This window comes from Thalassophryne amazonica, chromosome 16, assembly GCF_902500255.1.
Source record: "Thalassophryne amazonica chromosome 16, fThaAma1.1, whole genome shotgun sequence".
Lineage (NCBI taxonomy): Eukaryota > Metazoa > Chordata > Actinopteri > Batrachoidiformes > Batrachoididae > Thalassophryne > Thalassophryne amazonica.
Window position 1 is genome coordinate 86,596,892 of NC_047118.1, and position 24,569 is coordinate 86,621,460.

Sequence of the window (24,569 nt, forward strand, 5' to 3'; positions counted from 1 at the left end):
ACACAAAATATTCAAATAGAAAAAAATGAACAATTCCACAAACGCATAAACAAAACTATTGAGTCCGAAAGGGTGTGGGCTGAAGCAAAGCTTATTAGCGCCCACCCCTGCTAGTACAAGTCCATCAATTCTAATCAGTCATATTTACATAAATACAAATTCACTACTACATGTTGACACAGACATACACATCAATATACTATTCACTTATAATTGTATTTATATAGTACCAGATCACAACAAAGTCAAGGCACTTTATGCAAGTAAGGATTAACCTTACCAACCAACCCCCAGAGCAAGCACTAGGCAACTGTGGTGAGGAAAAACTCCCTATAAGGAAGAAACCTCAAGCAGACCAGGCTCTTGGGGGTGACCCTCTGCTTGGGCTGTGCCATATATACCTATATACATACGTATATACTTTACATACATAAATATATACATATATATATACATACATATACACGGTCACTTATATACATATATACATATGCACCTACCCATATCTATATATCCACATACGCATATACATACCCACACATTCAAATATACAATAAATCCCACTTATAAATTGAACATTCCCTATAAATCAAATTATATTTGCTTCTTTATGATACTTAGACATGATGTTCTTTTTGAGTAGTTCCTTAAATCTTACTAAGGTACCACTCATTCTAACCTCTGTTGAACATTTGTTCCATTTCTTCACCCCAACCACAGACACACAAAAACCCTTTACATTTGTTCTTACTGGTGGTTTCATAAAAATTGCACAACCTCTTAAACTATATCTGGATTCCCTCAAACTGAACACACTCTGGACATGTCTCGGTAAGGCTTGGTTTTTCGCTTGAAACAAAGTTTGAATTGTAATGTAATCGACCAAATCTATGAAATTTAATAAATTTAAAAACATAAATAGAGAATGAGTTGGTTCACAATAATGTTTATTGCAGATGATTCGTATGGCTCATTTTTGCAAAAGGAATATTGGATTGGTGTTTGATTTGTAAGTGTTTCCCCATGACTCAACACAATATGTCATATATGGTACCATCAGAGAATGATATAAAGTAAGTAACCCTTCTTGTGGCAGTACGTCTTTGGCTTTATACAAAATGGCTATAGTTTTTGACCATTTTGATTTCACATAATTTAAATGTGGTTTCCAGCTAAGTTTATTATCCATTTTAACACCTAAAAATGTATTCTCTCTTACTAACTCAATTTCCTTATTGTTTATAGTTAAATTTTTACATTTGGGTGCCTGTTTATTTCCAAATATAATACATTTGGTTTTCCCAAGGTTGAGTGACAACTTATTAGCATCAAACCAAACCTTAAATTTTTCCAGTTCTTTCTCCACTATGTCGAGAAGCTGTTCAAGATTTTCACCGCTACAGAACACAGTTGTATCATCCGCAAAAAGGACACATCTCAGTGAACTCGACACCCAACTTATATCATTTATATAGATTATAAACATTGGGGTAAACAAATAATAAATTTTGCTGTAAAAAATAAATTTAGTATAAATGAACTTTACCCAATATAACTGAACTGTGCCCCAGTATTACTGACCTGTGCCCCAGTATAAATGGGCTGTACTCCAGTATAACTGAGCTGTACCCCAGTATAACTGAGCTGTGTCACAATATAAATGAGCTGTACTCCATTATAAATGGGCTGTGGCCCAGTGTAAATGAGCTGTGCCCCAGTATAACTAAGCTGTTCCAAGTATAAATGAGCTATACCCCAATATAAATGAGCTGTTCCCAGTATAAATGAGCTGTTTCCTAGTATAACTGATCTGTGCCCCAGTATAAATGAGCAGTACCCCAGTATAAATGAGCTGTGCCCAAGTATAAATGAGCTGTACCCCTGTATAAATTGGCTGGGCACAAGTATAAATGAGCTATGCCAAAGTAGAACTGAGGCGTACCCCAGCATAAATGAGCTGTACACCTGCATAAATGAGCTGCACCCCAGTATAAATAGACTGTAACCAAGTATAAATTAGCTGTGCCCCAGTTTAACTGAGCTGTGCCCAGTACAAATGAACCATACCCCGATATAAATTGAGTGTGACAGAGCATAAATGGGTGGTACCCCAATATAAATAAGCTGTACCCCTGTATATCTGAGGTGTGCCAAGTATAAAGGAGCTGTATCCCACTATAACTTAGCTGTTCCCATCATAAATGATCTTTATCCCAGCATAACTGACCTGTGCCACAGTATTACTGAGCTGTGCCCCAGTATAAATGAACTTTACCCAATATAACTGAACTGTGCCCCAGTATTACTGACCTGTGCCCCAGTATAAATGAGTTGTAACCCAGTATAATTGAGCTGTCCCCCAGTATAACTGAGCTGTTCCCAGTATAAACGAGCTGGGCCCAATATACATGTGCTGTGCCCAAGTATGAATGAGCTGTGCCCCAGTATAAATGAGCTGTTCCCAGTATAAATTAACTGTACCCCGGTAAAACTGAGCTGTGCCCAGTATGAATGAATTGTGCCCCAGTAGAAATGAGCTGTACCTCCAATAACTGAACTGCGTCCAGTATAAATGAGCTGTGCCAAGGTATAAATTAGCTGTGCACAGTATAAATGCATTGTACTCCACTATAAATTGGCTGTGGCCCAGTATAAATGAGCTGTACCCCAGTATATCTGAACTGTTCCCCAGTATAACTGAGCTGTACCACAGTAAAAATGAGCTGTGCCCAAGTATAAATTATCTAGACCACAGTATTACTGAACTGTGTCCCGTTATAAATGAGCTGTGCCCAGTATAAGTAAACTGTACCCCAGTATAAATGAGCTGTACCCCAATAACTGAAATGTGCCCCAGTGTTACTGACCTGTGCTCAGTATAAATGAGCAGTGCCCAGTAAAAATGAGCTGGTCCCAGTATAAATGAGATCTTCTCCAGTATAACTGATCTGTGCCCCAGTATAATTGAGCTGTACCCCAGTATAAATGAGCTGTACCAAAGTATATATGACCTGTACCCCAGTATAAATAGGCTGTGCCCAAGTATAAATGAGCTGTGCCAAAGTAGAACTGAGCAGTAACCCTGCATACATGAGCTGTACACCTGCATAAATGAGCTGCACCCCAGTATAAATAGGCTGTAACCAAGTATAAATTAGCTGTACCCCGGTTTAACTGAGCTATAACAAGTATAAATGAACTGTACCCCAATATAAACTGAGTGTGACCCATCATAAATGTGCAGTGACCCCAATATAAATGAGCTGTTCCCAGTATAAATGAGCTGTATCCAATATAACTGAACTGTTCCCCAGTATTACTGACCTGTGCCCCATTATAACTGAGCTGTTCCCAGTATAAATGAGCTGTACACCAGTATAAATTGAGTGTGATCCAGCATAAATGAGCTGTGACAATATAAATGAGCTGTTCCCAGTATAAATGAAATGTGCACCAGTATAAATGAGCTGTACCCCAGTACAAATGATCTGTGCACAGTATAAATGCATTTTACCCCAATATGAATGGGCTGTGGCCCAGTATAACTGAACTGTTCACCAGTTTAACTGAGCTGTACCACAGTATAAATGAGCTGTGCCCAAGTATAAATAAACCGTACCCCAGGATAAAAGAGATGTATCCCAATAACTGAAATGTGTCCCAGTCTGACTGACCTGTGTCCCAGTATAACTGAACTGTTCACCAGTAAAAATGAGCTGTGCCCAAGCATAAATGAGCTATACCACAGTATAACTGAACTGTGTCGTAGTATAAATGAGCTGTGTCCCAGAATAAATGAGATGGTCCCAGTATAAATGAGCTGTGTTCCAGTATAAATGAGCTGTGCCCCAGAATCACTGAGATGTTCCCAATATAAATGAGATGCACTCCAATATACATGGGCTGTGGCCCAGAATAAATTAGCTGGGCCCCAGTATATCTGAGCTGTTCCCAGTATAAATGACCTGTACCCAGTATAAATGAGCTGTGACCAGCATAAATGAGCTGTTCCCCACTATAAGTGAGCTGTGTCTCAGTATAAATGAGCTGTGACCAAGTATAAATGACCTGCGCCAAAGAAGAACTGAGCTGTACCCCAGCATAAATGGGCTGTACCCCAGTTTAACTGAGCTGTGCTCTGAGTAAATGAGCTGTTCCCAGTATAACTGAGCTGTACTCCAGCATAAATGAGCAGTTCCCCAGTATAACTGATCTGTGTCCCAGTATAATTGAGCTGTACTCCAGTATAAATGGGCTGTGGTGCAGTAAAAATGAGATGTGCCTCAGTATAAATGAGCTAGCCCCAGTATAAATGAGCTGCAACCCAGTTTAAATGAGCTGTGCCCAGTGTAAATGAGCTGTTCCGAGTATAAATGAGCTATACTCCAACATAATTGAGCTGTTCCCCAGTATAAATGGGCTGTGGCCCAGTAAAAATGAGATGTGCCCCAGTATAACTGAGCTGTTCCCAGTATAAATGACCTGTTCCCAAGTATAACTGATCTGTGCCCCAGTATAATTGAGCAGACCCCAGTATAAATGAACTGTGCCCAAGTATAACTGATCTGTGCCACAGTATAATTGAGCTGTAACCCAGTATAAATGGGCTGTACCCCAGTATAACTGAGGTTTGCCCAGTATAAATGAGCTGTATTCCAGGATAAATGGGCTGTGCCCCAGTATAAATGAGTTTACTCCAGGATAAATGCGCTGTACCCAGTATAACTGAGCTGTGCCCCAGGATAAATAGGCTGTACACCAGTATAAATGGGCTGTACCCTAGTATAACTGAGATGTTCCTCATTATAAATGAGCTGTGTTCCAGGAAAAATGGGCTGTGCCCCAGTGTAACTGAGCAGTGCCAAATATAAATGAGCTGTACTCCAGTACAAATAGGCTGTGGCCCAGTAAGAATGAGATGTGCCCCAGTATAACTGAGATGTTACCAGTATAAATAAGCTGGCCCCAGTATAAATTAGCTGTACCGCAGTATAACTGAGCTGTTCACCAATAAATGATAAATGACGTATATCCAGGATAAATGGGCTGTGGCCCAGTATAACTAAGCTGTTCCCAGTATAAATGAGCTGTTCCCCAGTATAACTGAACTGTGCCCCAGTATAAATGAGCTGTATCACCAGTATAAATGGACTCAGCCTAGTATAAATGAGCTGTACTTCTGTATAACTGAGCTGTGCCAAAGTATAACTTAGCTGTACCACAGTATCAATAAGCTGTGCCCCAGTATAAATGAGTTGTAACCCAGTATTAATGAGGTGGCCCCAGTATAAATGACCTGTGCCCCAGTATAAATGGGCTGTACCCCAGTATAACTGAGCTGTGCCTCAGTATAAATGACCTGTGCCCCTGTATAAATGAGCTGTACCCCAGTATAACTGAGATGTGCCAAATATAAATGAGATGTACTCCAGTATAAATGGGCTGTACCCGAATAACTGAAATGTGCACAACTCTGACTGACCTGTGCCCAGGATAAATGAGCTGTCCCCTCATATAAATGGGATTTGGCCCAGTAAAAATGAGCTGTGCCCCAGTATAACTGAGCTGTTCCCAGTATAAATGAGCTATACCCCAGTATAAATGAGCTGTTCCAAGTATACATGAGGTCTTCCCCAGTATAACTGATCTGTTCCCATTATAAATGACCTGTGCCCCTGTATAAATGAGCTGTGCCCCAGTATAACTGAGCTGTTCCCATTATAAATGAGCTGTGCACGAGTACAATTGAGCTGAGCACAGTATAAATTCATTGTACCCCAGTATAATTGGGCTGTGGCCCATGAACTGTACCCCAGTATAACTGAACTGTTCCCCAGTATAACTGAGTTGTACCCCATTAAAAATGAGCTGTGCCCAAGTATAAATGAGCTATACTACAGTATAACTGAGCTGTGTCCCTGTATAAATGAGCTGTACCCCAGTATAAATGAGCTGTACCCGAATAACTGAAATGTGCACAACTCTGACTGACCTGTGCCCAGGATAAATGAGCTGTCCCCTCATATAAATGGGATTTGGCCCAGTAAAAATGAGCTGTGCCCCAGTATAACTGAGCTGTTCCCAGTATAAATGAGCTATACCCCAGTATAAATGAGCTGTTCCAAGTATACATGAGGTCTTCCCCAGTATAACTGATCTGTGCCCCAGTGTAATTGAGCTGCACCCCAGTATAATGAGCTGTGCTCCAGGAAAAATGGGCTGTGCCCCAGTGTAACTGAGCAGTGCCCAATAAAAATGAGCTGTACTCCAGTACAAATAGGCTGTGGCCCAGTAAGAATGAGATGTACCCCAGTATAACTGAGCTTTTACCAGTATAAATGAGCTGGCCCCAGTATAAATGAGATGTACCACAGTATAACTGAGCTGTTCACCAATATAAATGCGCTGTGCCCCAGTATAAATGGGCTGTAGTCCAGTATAATTGAGCTGTGCCCCAGTATAAATGACTTGTGCCCCTGTATAAATGAGCTGTACCCCAGTATAACTGAGATGTCCCCAGGATAAATGACCTATATCCAGGATAAATGAGCTGTGACCAGTAAAAATGAGCTGTACTCCAGGATAAATGGGCTGTGCCCCTATTGTAACTGATCAGTGCCCTATATAATGAGCTGTACTCCAGTATAAATGAGCTGTGCCCCAGTATAACTAAGCTGTTCCCAGTATAAATGAGCTATACCCTAGCATAAATGAGCTGTTTCCAGTATAAATGAGCTGTTCCCCAGTATAACTGATCTGTGACCCAGTATAATTGAGCTGTACCCCAGTATAAATGGACTGAGGCCTAGTATAAATTAGCTGTACCACAGTATCAATGGGCTGTGCCCCAGTATAAATGAGTTGTAACCCACTATTAATGAGGTGGCCCCAGTATAAATGACCTGTCCCCCAGTATAAATGGGCTGTACCCCAGTATAACTGAGCTGTGCCTCAGTATAAATGACCTGTGCCCCTGTATAAATGAGCTGTACCCCAGTATAACTGAGATGTGCCCAATATAAATACGATGTACTCCAGTACACATGGGCTGTGGCCCAGTATACATGAGCTGTGCTCCAGTATAAATGACCTATACCCAGTATAATTGAGCTGTGACCACTATAAATGAGGTGTTCCCCAGTATAAATGACCTATACCCAGTATTACTGAGCTGTACCCCAGTATCACTGAGCTGTTCACCAGTATAAATAAGCTTTGCCCCAGTATAAATGGGCTGTACCACAGTATAACTGAGCTGTGCCCCAGTATAAATGAGCTAGTCCCCAGTATAACTGAGATGTACCAAATAAAAATGAGATGTACTCCAGTGTACCTGGGCTGTGGCCCAGTATAAATGACCTATACCCAGTATAAATGAGCTGTGACCAGTATAAATGAGCTGTTCCCCAGTATAACTGAGCTGTCCCCCATTATAAATGAGCTGTAAACCAGTATAAATGAGCTTTGCCCAAGTGTAAATGAACTGTGCCAAAGTATAAATGAGCTGTGCCAAAGAAGAACTGAGCTGTACCCCAGAATAAATGAGCTGTACACCTGCATAAATGAGCTGCAACCCAGTATAAATTAGCTGTGCCCCAGTTTAACTGAGCTATGCCCACTATAAATGAGCTGTGCCCCGGCATAAATGAGCTGTACCCCAATATAAATGAGCTGTTCCTAGTATAAATGCATTGCACCCCAGTATAACTGAACTGTTTCCAAGTACAACTGAGCTGTACCCCAGTAAAAATGAGCTGTGCCCAAGTATAAATGAGCTATACTACAGTATAACAGAGCTCTGTCCCTGTATAAATGAGCTGTACACCAGTATAAATTGGATGTGACCCAGTATAAATGAGCTGTGCCCAGTACAAATAAACTGTACACCAGTATAAATGAGCTGTACCCCAATAACTGAACTGTGCCCCACTCTGATAGACCTGTGCCCAGTATAAATGAGCTGTGCCCCAGTATAACTGAGCTGTTCCCAGTATAAATGAGCTCTTCCCCAGTATAACTGATCTGTGCCCCAGTGTAATTGAGCTGTACCCCAGTATATATGAGCTGTACCCAAGTATGTAGGAGCTGTACCCCAGTATAAATGAGCTGTGCCCCAGTATCAATTAGATGTAACCCAGTATAAATGGGCTGTACCCCAGTATAACTGAGTTATGCCTATTATAAATGAGCTGTACTCCAGTATAACTGAGCTGTGCCCCAGTATAAGTTAGCTGTACCCCAGTATAAATGGGCTGTGGTTCAGGAAATGAGCTGTACCCCATTATAACTAAGCTGTTCCAAGTATAAATGAGCTATACCCCAGTATAAATGAGCTATACCCAAGTATAAATGAGCTGTACCTCAGTATACCTGAGCTGTGCCAAAGCATAAACGAGCTGTGCCAAAGTATAAATGAGCTGTGCCCAAGTATAAATGAGCTGTGCCAAAGTAGAACTGAGCTGTGCCCCAGTATAGGTTAGCTTTACCCCAGTATAAATTTGCTGTACCCCAGGATAACTGTCAAATATAAATGAGCTGTACTCCAGTATAACTAAGCTGTTCCAAGTATAAACAAGCTATATCCCATAATAAATGAGCTGTACCGCAGTATACCTGAGCTGTGCCAAAGTAGAACTGAGCTGTACCCCAGCATAAGTGAACTGTGTTGTGAAAGTGTAGTGACACAGACCCACAACAGGGGGCGCAAATGAACGGTCAATAGATGAGCCAAAAGGTAACAATTTAATGTTGTGAAACGTGCACAACGAACATACAGACAATCTCAGAATATAATTACAGTCAAATTACAAAGGTGACGTGTGGGCAGGCTCGAGGATAGAAGACGTCTGTCCTGAGAAGAGCCGGAACCACACGATTTCCGCCCCCACAGAACCTGGTGAATACTGGAGCCGCCAAGTTCCGAATTCCCAGGTGATCACCGTCCCCGACTGTCGGATCTGGTACTGCTGGCGAAGAACAAAGACAGTCAAGTGTGGGTGTGTGTACACCCAGTAACAACAACGGTGGGAATGCCACCTCCACCTCTCACTCAATACTTGCAGCGCGTCCTCAGAGGAAAAAGAGTGCCGTATTGCACAGCCTCCACAAAAGGACCGGAACTCCTGCAAACACTCACAATAAACAGATTCTCAATATTTCCACAAAGGCTGAGGATATTACCTCCAATGAAGTATGATATCTCGGCGATGAGGTGGAGATGACGTCTGGTCTTTATGGAGTGCGATGATGAAGAATGTGTGACAGCGGTCAGGAATTAATGAGTGACAGCTGTCACTCCCGGCTGTGTCCGTGGCGGCAGCGCCCTCTCGTGCCTGAAGCCCGCACTTCAGGTAGGGCGCCCTTTGGTGGTGGGCCAGCAGTACATCCTCTTCTGGCGGCCCACACAACACTGTGCCCCAGTATTACTGACATGTGTGTTGTGAAAGTGTAGGAACACGGACCCACAACAGGGGGCGCAAATGAACGGACAATGGAGAAGGTAAATAACAAGTTTTACTGTTGTGAAACGAGCACAACCAATACAACAATCAACAATTTGGGATTAAGCCGAATTCTGCTGGTGTCGTGTGGGCAGGCTCGAAGGTAGGAGACGTCCGTCCGAGTCGAACCGGAACCACCCAGATCTCCTCTGCCACCGAACCCTGGAAATACTGGAACCGCCAAGTCCCGAAGTCCCAGGTGGCCACTGCCTCCGCTCGTCGGATCCGGTACTGCTGGCAAGAGAGAGCAACAAACACACAGGTGTGGATGCGGCTGCACCCAGTAACACGGAGAGGGAAGAAGCCGCCTCCACCTCTCGTCACGTTAAAACAGGAAGGTGAGTACTTATCCAAGCAATTGGCTTTCGGTAGTCAGCTGTCCTGAAAGGTGTAACACGTATTATCAAATATACAGAATATGCTGCAGAGTAGTTTACCTCTATCTCAAGGCGATATCTCGGCACTGAGGTGGAGACGCCGTCCTCCTGATATACCTCGGTGCTGAGTAGAACAGCTGTGTCTGGTGATGGGTGACAGCTGTCACCCAGGCTACTCCCATGATGCGGCAGCGCCCTCTAGTGCCTGGAGCCCGCACTCCAGGCAGGGCGCCCTCTGTTGGTGGTGGGCCAGCAGTACCTCCTCTTCAGCGGCCCACACAACAATGTGCCCCAGTATAAATGTGCTGTAACCCAGTATAACTGAGCTGTTCCCAGTATAAACAAATTGGGCCAAAGTATAAATGAGCTGTACACCAACATAAATTGAATGTGACCCAGCATAAATGAGCTGTGCTCAATATAAATGAGCTGTGCACCAGTATGAATGGGCTGTGGCTCAGGAAATGAGCTGTGCCCCAGTATAACTAAGCTGTTCCCAGTATAAATGAGGTGTTCCCCAGTGTAACTGATCTGTGCCCCAGTATAAATGGGCTGTCTGTGCCCAGTATACCTGAGCTGTGCCAAAGTATAAATGGGCTGTAACCCAGTTTAACTGAGCTCAGTGGCAATGGAATATCAGTCCAAAAGTCTCTCCAAGCATCACTGTGTGTGTGTGTGTGTGTGTGTGTGTGTGTGTGTGTGTGTGTGTGTGTGTGTGTGTGTGTGTGTGTGTGTGTGTGTGTGTGTGTGTGTGTGTGTGTGTGTGTGTGTGTGTGTTTTAAATGTTGCTGTGAAGAAATAAAAGCAAATGAACATTTTCTGGGTCAAGGGAGGTACACCTCTCCTCAGTCAGTCTCCCAGCGACACTGAATGAACATTCAGAGGGAGTACTGGTTGCTGGGATTGCCAGCAGCTTCTTGGCAACCGGCACTAGCCCACCTGACATCTTGTGCCAGACAGCAAGAAGAGACTGACCGCGGGTGTTGATGTTCTGCAGCACCAAATCTCGGCCCGAAGCCAATTCCCCTTTGGCACAGTCCTCCCTCTCCTCCTCTTCTACACAACTTGTGAAGAAGTTGTGAACCTCTGTGGTCTCTGCACTCAGTGGTGTATCTGAGGAAAGAAGACATTATTATAGAACAATGCTGTTTGTGTGTGAGGGTGAGAGAGAGAGAGAGAGAGAGAGAATGTGACAGACATACAAAGTGTGTGAGTAACACATTTCGTAATGATGTAAATAATGTTCAGTGGGTGCTGCTTTACTAGTGCTATTCACCCTCTTTCTCCTCCTCCTCACGGACCCTGACTCCCTGTTCTGGCACTGTTGTCATGAGTTCTGCAAGGGTGTTGATGACCTCCTCATACTCCTGAGCATTGAGAGTCTTTCTCAGGAAAGTCTTCAGGGAAGGAGAGAGCACTGTGGCTACCTTGTGGTACAGGTGGATTTTGAATTTCAAATCCACTGCCTGGGCTAACTTTCCTTTCAGCTAGGGGGGTGGAGTGGATAAATACAATGGTGTTAATATTTGCAACATAAACATTATCAGGGCATACACATTCTCAAGCAGACAGGTATGTTGCAGTTTGTGATTTTTAAGATGCTTTCCTGGTTATAATGGGCACTCATTCTGTTTCCGATCTGCTCAGCAGCCTGGAAACTATGCCTGAAATTAGTGATTTAGGCTGGGGATAGCCAGGCTGGGTTAAGCCCTGTTATTAGGTAGGACTAGGCTACCTGTGACTTGAATTACCTCCAACTAAAGTAAAAACCAGCACTGTACTAATTTAAATATTACCTCTTTCACAATTGGGCTGTCCTCATCCTGGATCATTAGCCCCCTCAGCAGTGTTGTCTTGGTTGGCAGGACAAGGTGAAGGGTAGGCGAGTTGTCCTTGGAGAGGTGGTGGCCTCATCAAAAGGAGTAAGGAGTTGGATGAGGTCCTCCAGAAGGTCAGAATCAATGTTGTGGAGGAAGCGGAGCTCTCTGCGCTGGAGGAGGATGCTGTCTTGAAAGCACTCACTTCGGTGCAGCCATTAAAGCAGGGGTGGGCAATCATGTGCCATAAAGGGCTGAGACACTGCAGGTTTTCTGTGCAACCAATCACCTCAGCAGGTGATTTCATTAATGATCATGTGTCTCAGCAGGTGATTTCATTGACAACCAGGTGTTTACGTTCAGAACAGAAGCTCATCACTAACCCACCTGCTGAGGTGATTGGTTGCACGGAAAACCTGCAGTGTCTCGGCCCTCAATGCCCACCCCTGCATTAAAGGGATATATGTTGTGTGGGCCGCCAGAAGAGGAGGTACTGCTGGCCCACCACCAGAGGGCGCCCTGCCTGAAGTGCGGGCTTCAGGCACGAGAGGGCGCTGCCGCCACGGACACAGCCGGGGGTGACAGCTGTCACTCATTATCTCTTGACAGCTGTCACCCATCAACACTACATCATCTCACTCCATAAAGACCGGACGTCACCTCCACCTCGTTGCTGAGATATCATCTACCTGTGAAGGTAATATTCTCTGCTGTATCTAAAACTGTCTTAGTCTGAACTCTTTTTGCAGCCGCTTTCCTGTAGTGTGCCTTATCTGCTGGATTGGCGTTTGGTGTGAACAGCGACGGCTTCGCTTCACATCCAAACCAGATAAGTGGTTTAACAGGAGCTGCACGAGTGTGTGATTAGAGGTGGAGGTGACTTTCCACCTTCTGTTTTTGTTACTGGGTGTGCACACACCCACATCTCACTGTTTGTGCTCCTCGCCAGCAGTACTAGATCCGACAGTCGGGGACGGTGATCACCTGGGAATTCGGGACTTGGCGGCTCCAGTATTCACCAGGTTCTGTGGCGGTGGAAATCGTGTGGTCCTGGCTCTTCTCAGGACAGATGTCTTCTATCCTCGAGCCTGCCCACACGTCACCTTTGTGTATTGACTGTTATCAGATTCTGTGATTGTCTGTATAGTCGTTGTTCACATTCACAACATTAAATTGTTACCTTTTGGCTCATCTATTGACCGTTCATTTGCGCCCCCTGTTGTGGGTCCGTGACACTACACTTTCCCCAACAATATACTGTTCAAGCCTACGTACCTTTTTGAAATCCTCCAGAACAATGGCCTTCACTTTTTCGTATTCAGCGTCTATGTGTCTGGAGATGGTCCTCGCTGAGGGTAGGAGGTCTTCTGTTAAGATGGCGCCTCCATGTGTAGATCCAATGTCAAGTAAATCCTGAGCCACTGACAGAAACCCTCGCCCCTCCACGATGGCAAAGGGGCGCAGGTCTTGGCTGCACATACGAGCTATTTTTTCAGTGACTAGGACCTTCACGCTGGCAGGCAATTTTCATTTAAGAAATGAAACCATTTTGGGCTGGGTGCATTCCTTTATGTTACAGGTGTGTCTTTGAAGCCCACTTGTTCCCGACTCCGTGGAGTACTTAACACAGATCAGGCAGGTTCTGCAAGCTGCATACACGGTTTCATTTTCGTCAACTTCGACACGATAAAATTTGTGCAGTACAGCTGACCTACCCCTTAGGTCTATGAGTCTTACAACACTGTCTTTGTTTGTAACTTTCCATTGTATGTTTTCTTTTTCTCCTTTCTCCATGAACTCATCTGTGTGTGGCTGTGTGATGTGTTAGCTTGGTTTGTGCAGAAAGAATTTGGGGTTGCGGGTGCTCTGTATTTAAGTTCCGGGAGTTGCTGGCGCGGAGTGGAAGTCAAAGAACTGTTGGATATGTAGTTCTTTTGACTTGCGAATTTTGACTGTTTAACTGAAAAACGACTGTAACAATGGACGGGTGTAATTTTGGTTGTTTTAAATCGATGAAAATCATCATCTATAGTATGACTGAACTGTGCCCAAGTATAAATGAGCTGTACCTAGTATAACTGAGCTGTGCCCCAGTATAATTTAGCTGTAACCCAGTATAAATGGGCTGTACTCCAGGATAAATGGGCTGTGCCCCAGTATAAATGGGTTTACTCCAGGATAAATGGGCTGTACCCCAGTATAACTGAGATGTTCCTTAGTATAAATGAGCTGTGCTCCAGTACAAATAGGCTGTGGCCCAGTAAGAATGAGATGTACCCCAGTATAACTGAGCTTTTACCAGTATAAATGAGCTGGCCCCAGTATAAATGGGCTGTACCCCAGTATAACTGAGGTTTGCCCAGTATAAATGAGTTTACTCCAGGATAAATGGGCTGTACCCAGTATAACTGAGATGTTCCTCATTATAAATGAGCTGTGCTCCAGTGTAACTGAGCAGTGCCCAATATAAATGAGCTGTACTCCAGTATAAATAGGCTGTGGCCCAGTAAGAATGAGATGTGCCCCAGTATAACTAAGCTGTTACCAGTATAAATGAGCTGGCCCCAGTACAAATGAGCTGGATCCCAGTATAACTGAGCTGTGCCCAGTGTAAATGAGCTGTACCGCAGTATAACTGAGCTGTTCACCAGTATAAATGATCTGTACCCCAGAATAACTGAGATGCACTCCAGTATACATGAGCTGCGGCCCAGTATAAATGAGCTGGGCCCCAGTATATCTGAGCTGTTCCCAGTATAAATGAGATGTGCCCAGTGTAAATTAGCTGTTCCCCAGTATAACTGAGCTGTTCACCAGTAAAAATGACCTGTGCCCCTGTATAAATTAGCTGTGCCCCAGTTTAACTGAGCTGTGCCCAGCATAAATGTGCTGTACCCCAATATAAATGAGCTGTTCCCAGTCTAAATGAGCTGGCCCCAGTATAAATGAGCTGTATCCCACTATAACCTAGCTGTTCAGAATATAAATTATCTGTACCCCAGCATGTGGCACAGTATTACTGAGGTGTGCCCCAGTATAAATGAGCTGTCCCCAATATAACTGAACTGTGCCCAAGTATTACTGAGCTGTGCCCCAGTATAAATGAACTGTACTCCAGGATAAATGGGCTGTGCCCCAGTGTAAATTAGCTGTGCCCCAGTATAAATGAGGTTTACTCCAGGATAAATGGGCTGTGCCCCAGTGTAAATTAGCTGTGCCCCAGTATAAATGAGGTTTACTCCAGGATAAATGGGCTGTACCCATTATAACTGAGCTGTGCCCCAGTATAAATTAGCTGTATCCCAATAAAAATGAGCTGTGCTCAAGTATAACTGAGCTGTGTCCCAGTGTAAATGAGCTGTGTCCCAGTGTAAATGAGCTGTGCCCAGTATAAAACTGTACCCCAGTATAAATGATCAGTACCCAATAACTGAAATGTGCCCAAATCTGACTGACCTGCCCCAGTAAAAATGAGCTGTACACTCATATAAATGGGCTTTGGCCCAGTATAACTGAGCTGTGCCCCAGTATAAATGAGCTATAGTTCAGTATAAATGAGCTGTTCCCAGTATAAATGAGCTATAGTTCAGTATAAATGAGCTCTTCCCCAGTATAACTGATCTGTGCCCCAGTATATTTGAACTGTACCCCAGTATAAATGATCAGTACCCAATAACTGAAATGTGCCCAAATCTGACTGACCTGCCCCAGTAAAAATGAGCTGTACACTCATATAAATGGGCTTTGGCCCAGTATAACTGAGCTGTGCCCCAGTATAAATGAGCTATAGTTCAGTATAAATGAGCTGTTCCCAGTATAAATGAGCTATAGTTCAGTATAAATGAGCTGTTCCCAGTATAAATGAGCTATAGTTCAGTATAAATGAGCTCTTCCCCAGTATAACTGATCTGTGCCCCAGTATATTTGAACTGTACCCCAGTATAAATGACCCGTGCCTAAATATATATGAGCTGTACTCAAGTATAAATGAGCTGTACACCAGTATAAATTGAGTGTGACCCACTTAAATTAAATGTGCAGCAGTATAAATGAGTTGTACCTCCAATAACCGAACTGTGCCCAGTATGCAGTTAGGAAAATAAGTATTTGAACACCCTGCGGTTTTGCAAGTTCTCCCACTTAGAAATCATGGAGGAGTCTGAAAGTTTCATCTTAGTTGCATGTCCACTGTGAGAGACATAATCTAAAAAAAAAAAATCCGGAAATCACAATGTATGTGTTGTGTGGGCCGCTGAAGAGGAGGTACTGCTGGCCCACCACCACAAGATGGCGCCCTGCTTGAAGTGGGGGCTTCAAGCACGAGAGGGCGTCGGAGCAACCAGGAGTGACAGCTGTCACTCATCATCCGTACCAGCTGTCACTCATCCACTACTCATCACCACCACCATAAAGGCCGGACTGCAACTCCACCTCCCCGCCGAGAAATCAGCTACGAATCAGGTAATTTCTCTGCTGACTAACACGTTGAGTAATAATCTGAACTTCTGTTGCAGCCGTTTTCCTGGTGTTTTCCTTGTCTGTGGGATTGGCGTTTGGTGTGACAGCGACGGCTTCGCCTCACACTCCAAACCAGATAAGTGGTTAAGCAGGAGCTGCACGAGTGTGTGATTGGAGGTGGAGGTTCTCCCTCCTTACTGAATACAGACTGTGGGATTACTGAGTGTGCGAACTCACACTCATCAGGACTGTCTCTGTTTTCTGCCAGCAGTACCGGGTCTGACTGCTGAAGACAGCGGCCACCTGGGGCACAGGGCTTGGCGGCTCCGGTGTTCTTCAGCTCCGTTGGTGGTGGAAGCTGTGTGGGGATCCAGCTCTTCTCTCGCCAGGCGTCTTCTATCGTCGAGCCTGCCCACACGTCACCTGGTGTATGATTGACAGTCCACAATATTGTTATTGTCTGTACGTCGTTGTGCGATTCACAACATTAAATTGTTACTTTTGGCTTTTCCATTGTCCGTTCATTAACGCCCCCTGTTGTGGGTCCGTGTACTTTGCAGTACTTTGGTCCCCGCTTTCAGACATCACTCTGTTGCTTTGCACTTCACAATGTTTCCTTTTGCGGTTCTTGGGTCCCAGTTTTCAGAAGTCACTCTGTTGAGTTGCACTTCACAATGTTTCCTTTTGCGGTTCTTGGGTCCCAGTTTTCACAAGTCAGTCTGTTGCTTTGCACTTCACAATGTTTCCTTTTGCAGTACTTTGGTCCCAGTTTTCACAAGTCAGTCTGTTGCTTTGCACTTCACAATGTTTCCATTTGTCGTACTTTGGTCCCAGTTTTCAAACGTCACTCTGTTGCTTTGCACTTGACACTGTGTCCTTTTGCAGTACTTTGGTCCCTGTGTTGCTTTGCACTTCACAATGTTTCCTTTTGCGGTTCTTGGGTCCCAGTTTTCAGAAGTCACTCTGTTGCTTTGCACTTCACAATGTTTCCTTTTGCAGTACTTTGGTCACAGTTTTCAAATGTCACTCTGTTGCTTTGCACTTCACAATGTTTCCATTTGTCGTACTTTGGTCCCAGTTTTCAAACGTCACTCTGTTGCTTTGCACTTGACACTGTGTCCTTTTGCAATACTTTGGTCCCCATGTTGCTTTGCACTTCACAATGTTTCCTTTTGCAGTACTTGGTTTCAGAAGTCACTCTTGTTGTGTGGGCCGCCAGAAGAGGAGGTACTGCTGGCCCACCACCAGAGGGCGCCCTGTCTGAAGTGCGGGCTTCAGGCACGAGAGGGCGCTGCCGCCACGGACACAGCCGGGAGTGACAGCTGTCACACATTAATTCCTGACAGCTGTCACTCATTCTTCATCATCTCACTCCATAAAACCCAGACATCATCTCCACCTCATCGCCGAGATATCGTACTTCTATGGAGGTAATATTCTCTGCCAGCATTCAGTGATTTCCAGAGCTATTGTGTTGCAGCTCTCAACCAGAGGACCGGCGTGGGTCACGACTGTTTCGTCCTTCGTCTCGTCAGATAAGTGGTTAAACAGACGCTGCATGAGTGTGTGTTAGAGGTGGAGGTGGCATTCCCACCGTTGTTGTTACGGGGTGTACACACACCCACACTTGACTGTCTTTGTTCTTCGCCAGCAGTACCAGATCCGACAGTCGGGGACGGTGATCACCTGGGAATTCGGGACTTGGCGGCTCCAGTATTCACCAGGTTCGGTGGCGGCGGAAATCGTGTGGTTCCGGCTCTTCTCAGGACAGACGTCTTCTATCCTCGAGCCTGCCCACACGTCACCTTTGTGGATTGACTGTTATCAGATTCTGAGATTGTCTGTGTATTCGATGTGCACCTTCACAACATTAAATTGTTACATTTTTGGCTCATCTATTGACCGTTCATTTGCGCCCCCTGTTGTGGGTCCGTGTCACTACACTTTCACAACAACTCTGTTGCTTTGCACTTCACAATGTTTCCTTTTGCAATATGTAGAAGAATTTTTAGGTCCTTATTTGAACTGTGATGAACTATCAAGTGTCCTGATCTGAACTGTATGTCCTCTGGCTGAACTAGCAGGTGTTCAACCCAAAAAAAAGGGCTCTATTAGTCATTCGGTCTGTCAGGGGCTTTCCAAGGCCTTTTAGGTGCTTTCCCGCAGGCCACGTGCAGGGGGCCTCAGGCCAGCTGCACCTGTGGCCGTGAGCCCGCAGGCCACGTGCAGGGGGCCTCAGGCCAGCTGCACCTGTGGCCGAAGGTCTTTTAAAAAAAATCAGTTGTAAATCCTTCACGTTTTAATGGGAGCGTTTGTCACATTGAAATAATGGCCTAACACCTGCTTAGGGTTCACTAGAGGACGCTTCCAATAGAAAACCATGTCTTGGGAATGAAATAAATAAAAAAGTCGAAGGAGGAGCGATGCCCGCGGGTCTCCAATAAATAGATGAGCGCGGTTGTCATATTCCGTCTCTCTAGAGGACTCAGTTTGTATAAGCTCTGTGTCGAAGGCTTAAATAAACTTAAAAACTCTGTGCATTTTATCTTGCTTAAGGCTGAATTATTCCAAAGTGTTGTGTCCTTTTCTAGCAAATCACTTGCAATTAGTTTGTGTTAGCTAAAAGAAGTCATCCTGAGACGACCAAAAGAAGGACCACGACAGAACTTGGCGAGCCAGCTTCAGGAGGGTCCAGGGGCATTCCGGCAGCCTGGGACGGTCCAGCTCATCCCTCCAGACCGTAAATAACAGTGATCACGACTAAAAGGTAAGCAGAAACCTTTTATAACTTCTGCACGATCTGGAGGAGTGAGTCGGGATTTCCGCCCAAGTTGACAGGTGATATTTTTAATTGCCTCTTACCCAAAAGAACCTGGACTAAGAAAATTGATAAGAGACTAAAAAAGATAAGATTGAAAATTATCAGGCCTTGTAGATAAAATGCTCAGAAGGTGTGTGTGTTCCCGGGAAAAAGAATGTCTGTGTGAGTGAAAGGTCAGGAATGTTCATGAACTCTGGTGCGGAAAAGAGTGCATGGAGAACTAACCTGGATGCTTGGGAAATAATTGGTGTTGAAATTCGTTACTAACGTGCCGGCTGATAGCATGCGCTGTAGGGGTTAATTTAGGGGAGTATACTGACAAATAGATACAAGGTAATACAAGGTTATTTAAAGAGTTTAACAGAGACTGAAGTGAAATAAGTGAGAAAAAGAGTTTAACAGAGAATACGTGCAGAGGAAGCACAAGATAAGCGCCTGAGGGGGCGCAGTAGAAATACCGTACGTGATAAAGAGATTTAAAGAGAAAAGTGCAAAGTAGCACAGCTGACAGTAAGTAAAAGAGCTCAATAAAGGACATCATTTTTTAAGAAAAGAGAAAAACTATAAAAAAAAAAAAAATGAATGAAGAGTTAGTGCAGAATACATGAGAATTAATGAAGCAGAAAATAGTGCAGTAAGGCACCAAATACACGCTTGTGGGGCGTGGGAGAAGAATAAGTAATTAAGTACACAGTAATATGAGTTTTTTTTATAAGAAAAGAAAAAGAGAGTATTTTCAGTGCAAAGGCACATTAAGCTCACGAGGAGCTCAGTAAGTGAAAAAAAAAGTAGAAGAAAGTGCAGAAAGGCACAGGATACGCACGCGAGGCGCGGTAAGGCGTAGAAGTAAATTAAATATTGTATGCTCAGAGAGGAGCTTGTGAAAATAATATATTAAGCACAGGATACGCACGCGAGGCGCGGTAAGGCGTAGAAGTAAATGAAATATTGTACGCTCAAAGAGGGCTTGTTAAAAAATAATATATGAGTTGCTGGCAGCGCCGGAGAAGCTGTCTAACGTGAAGAAGAGATACATACTTAAACAGAACACATTGGTGTTAAGTGAATAAAAAGGTTGTTTAAAGCCGCGGAGTAAAGGGTGGCAGAAGTCTAGATAGAGATATATAGAAAGTTGTTTTTAATAATTTTTGTGTATAAAGCTTTTGAAGATTGGTGTGTGGGAGAGCGGAGAGTAAGCGGGGAGTTGCAGGCAAAGCTGTGAGGTCTTGCAGGCTGGCTGACATACAAGATTAATGTGAAGAGTACGAGGAGGAGGAGACGTTTAGACCCAACAGAAGGACTTGGGAGGTGCATGACAGGCAGAGAGGAAAGTGTGAAACAGAGACAGTGAAGAAAAAGACAGGAGAAGAGACTGCTATGTAAATACAGAGAAGGTAGATATTATTTCAAAGAAAGAAAACTAGAAGGAAAAATAGATAGTTGGGAGCAAAGACATTAGGAAGTGTTAGGGTTGTAAGAGGATTCAATAAATAAAGTTGGTTATAAATCAAAAGAGTTAAAGCTTAGATTATAGCGAAAAAGCTGACAGACTGATCAATGCTTGGGACAGTCTTTGATGGGAGACTTAAGTGATGATGAAATAATACTCCCAGAACATTACTTGACTGACGGAGACATCGAAACCCAGGGAATCAGGACACATTTTTGGCTGGAAAGGACCTATTTTGACAGTGTAGGAGCAGAACATTGGCAGGACGAACAAGAGATCAATCAGAAATTATGGCAGATTACTAAGGTAATCAATCTGAAGCAAAAGAAAGAACAATTCCCTCTAATTAATTGGGAGCTGCTGATAAGACGTCTGTGGCATCAGGGTTTAACTCTGTGGCTGGAGCTGCTTTGTGCTGATCCTAATAAAGAAATTAGCATACCATTAAATCATTTAATAACACTACCAACCGATCCAGGTGAAGAACTGTTTCCTAGGTTGACTCTGACTGTGGTCCCAAGGAAGGTTCGGTGGGAAACAGGTAAATTTTCATATTTAGTTAAAGAAAAAGAAGACGGGCATAACAGTTGGAAATTTAATCCTTTTAAGGGTTTAAAATACAAAACAGGTGTTACAGCCGGCAAGTTATTGGTCTGGATCAGGACACCCCCTGAGGGACTACCAGAACACCATAGAAACATCTCACATAGTGTTTGTCAGGGTTACATGGGTAACTCTCAAGGTCAAGGTCGGGAAAGTACCCCGCTAGACTTAGTACTAAGAAAATATCCAGGAAAACGCATTAAGGCCAACCAATGTATGAGAAAGTGGCACAAAAGGTCACATGGGGGCAGGCAATGGCCTTTGGAGGGATCATTTGATCCGGTGATGTGTGAAGCAGTTGCGGTAGAAATACAGAAAAAAGAAATTAAAGATCAGCAGAAGAACGTGAATAACAACAAAAAACGCACTGAAGAAAAAGAAGTTTTGGCCTTGTTCAAGCAGGAAGCGCAGAGGCTACAGCAGAAAAGAGAAAAAATGACAGAGGAAAGATCCAAAGACACTAAAGCCAGTGCACCGAGCTGGGAAGCAGAGCTACCCCCATATAAATGTCATGATATGGGAAGGACAGCTGGACAATTTGTATTAGGAGCTCGTGAAGAGGACCAAGGCATGGATGTCGAGGGCAAATTCACAGTGACACTAAAAGCTCGGGAGCCACAAGGAGACAGGTCCTCAATCTGTCAGATGGATCATACAAGGTCTCCAAGTCCAGAAGTAAGTGGTTTCCCATCACGACCAGCAGGGGGAGCCACATATAACAGTAACACTGAGGTAGACGAAGATAGAGAGAAAGACCTGAAGTCTCCACCTGCACATCGAGGTCCACTGAAAACCGTCCCCTCCCACCATAAGTCAACCGACTGGACCTTCTCAGGCTATAGAGGTTCCAAAGAGTGGCACAAGAGCTTCTGTGACACACTGGATCTGGCCAGAAGAGATAATGAAGAACTAGCTGAGCAACTTCGGCTAGCGAAGGAAAGAATACAAAGACATAGGGACGCCGAGGAAAGAAGAATATTACAACAATCGACGCCCAATCAAGGGAATCACATTATAGAGCCACCCACCCGAAAGATTTCTGGTGAGATCATCATTGAGAGTGCAAAAGAGGCCCGACTCAGGCAAAGACAACAATGTGTAGCCAAAGACATAGCGGCTTTAGAACAGGATATAACCAACTGGATGGACCACCTGGAACCAGTCAGTCGCACTCGATCTGGAGCCCCCACAGAAGAAGAGGAGGACGAAGACCTCATATGCCCACTGGTGGTCAGGAATGGTCATCATGTGTATACCCCATGGAGCTGGACAGACATGATGGGGCTGGCCAACAGGCTGCCAGACATCACCCAAGGAGCTGGGAGATGGATAACTGCCTTAGAAGAAGGCACTGCAGGGGTAACCTTGTCTTTAGGTGACATAAAAGCCTTGCTAATGCATGTCATGGGAAAACATGACACTGAAGAATTAGCAGGAAAGGTTGGACTAACACAGATGATGGGCACTAATCAACATGATGAAGTCCCCTTTAATCGCTATAGAAACTCCATGTGGGAAGGACTGAGAAGAAAGTACCCTGAGGTCTTGGATCCCTCTAAATTGGATGATGAGGAGTGGACACCTGAAGAGTGCCCAAAGAAGTTCCTGCACCGATTCCAGAAGAGATGGGCGGAGGAAACAGGAAATGCATGGAACCATTCTCCAGCAACTGAAATCCTGTTTAAAATAACTGTAAAAAAGGCTCTACCAGATGAGGTTCAGAAAGCCCTAGATGGAGTCGTGGGACTATCGAAAATGAATTGGGCTTTATACTCTGAGCATATTTGTCACCATCTTGAAATCTATAAGAAAGAAAAACAAAAAGAAGAAGATGCAGCAAAATCCCTGATGAAAAAATTGGTGCAGATGCAGTTGGGAGAACTAACCAAAGGCAAGAAAGAAAAAACAAAGACCCAGGCACCAATGATGACCCCTGTTCCTTCTGAGCCGGCAAGCACAGGCCTTACGGCAAACACTGCTGCCACCATACAGGCACCTGTGGTAACAGCCACACAGAGCCCCCAGGGAGCAGCAGGGAGCACTGCTGCAGGAGAAGTCTCGGCACCAGTGGAGCATCACTATCACTACCATAGCACTGACACACCCAGGAATGGACCCACCTACAGTCATGGGTGGAGAGGAGAGTCACGGAACTTTCAAGGTCAAAGAGGAGGGTGGCGAAGAGGATCTCGCCAACCTTCATTTGGAAGCAGATTCCAAAACTCAGCTCCCAGGAACAGTCAAGCGGGACCGCCTATGGGACCAACACCCCCAATAGGGGATCAACCCTCTAATGAGTGTTGGAGCTGTGGACAACCTGGACATCGAATGAGAAATTGTCCGGCCCGACCTTGGGTTGGACCCTCTACCTATTGGTAATAGGGGGGCCTAGAGAAGACAGAGGGGGAAACGGTGGCATTGGCTATTTCGATGATACCTAAGGAAGAGCCAACCGTCACTGTTAATATACAAAACAGAGATTTCCCTTTCATGGTGGATACAGGGGCAACATACTCTTGCATAGGGAAAATGGGCGCTCATCTCCCCCTCTCTGGGTCTGTAATTAAGACCATCAGCTTCTCTGGGAAAACTAATAATACCTTTTACACGCCCACTTCCTGTAACGATTGCAGGAAAAACAATTGAAGCACCTCTGTTATACTCACAAAATACACCTGTGAATTTGCTGGGAAGAGACATTTTATGTAAGCTACAAACCCAGATAGTGTGTACCCATTAAGGACTGCAAATACACTTTCCTGACGAAGCACTCGCCAACATTATGGTGCTTATGGACATGGAAAACAAGGTCCGACCTGTGCAACCCATGGTATACTGGCTGAAGTTACAACCAGAAAATTCAAATCTTCAACTGGAATGGGAAAAATGGAAGCCCTGGGCAGAACAACACTATGAAGCAGTATATACACCTAGTTTACCTTTACATGTCACCCTGATGTTCGATGCCAAACAAGAACAAACTGACTATGCATGCTGCTGGGATGTATTGATGAATCAACGGCTGTTTCACATAACCACCACAGAAATTTATTTAGGCCCCCAAGGGGCCGCAGCTTCTGTCAAGCTAACTTCGGCTGAACAACAATGGTATCAAGTGCCGAATGCCACGCCTCATGTGACCCTTTTAGTCTCAGAAAAGTACGAATCCCATGACCTAGGTCCAATGGTAAAGACAGCCTCAGAAGTTGAAGAATGGCAAAACATGGAAAGTCCACAAGTACATCTGTCAAAAGACCAGCAGTTTGTACGAATTAACTTAAAAGTAAATGATGAGGCTATAGCTCAAAAAGTGGAGCTCAATCCTAGACCAGAGGGACAAATGGTGTTATCGACCCAACAAGAGAAATTGTTAGAGCAAATACCACCAGTGGTGTGGTCCAAAAGCAAAACAGATGTAGGACTAGTAAAAACAGCCTTACCAGTAAAAATAAAAGTAAAACCGGGAGCAAAACTGCCTCACCAAAGGCAGTATCCATTAAAACCTCAGGCTATTGAAGGCATAAAACCAGTAATTAAGGGACT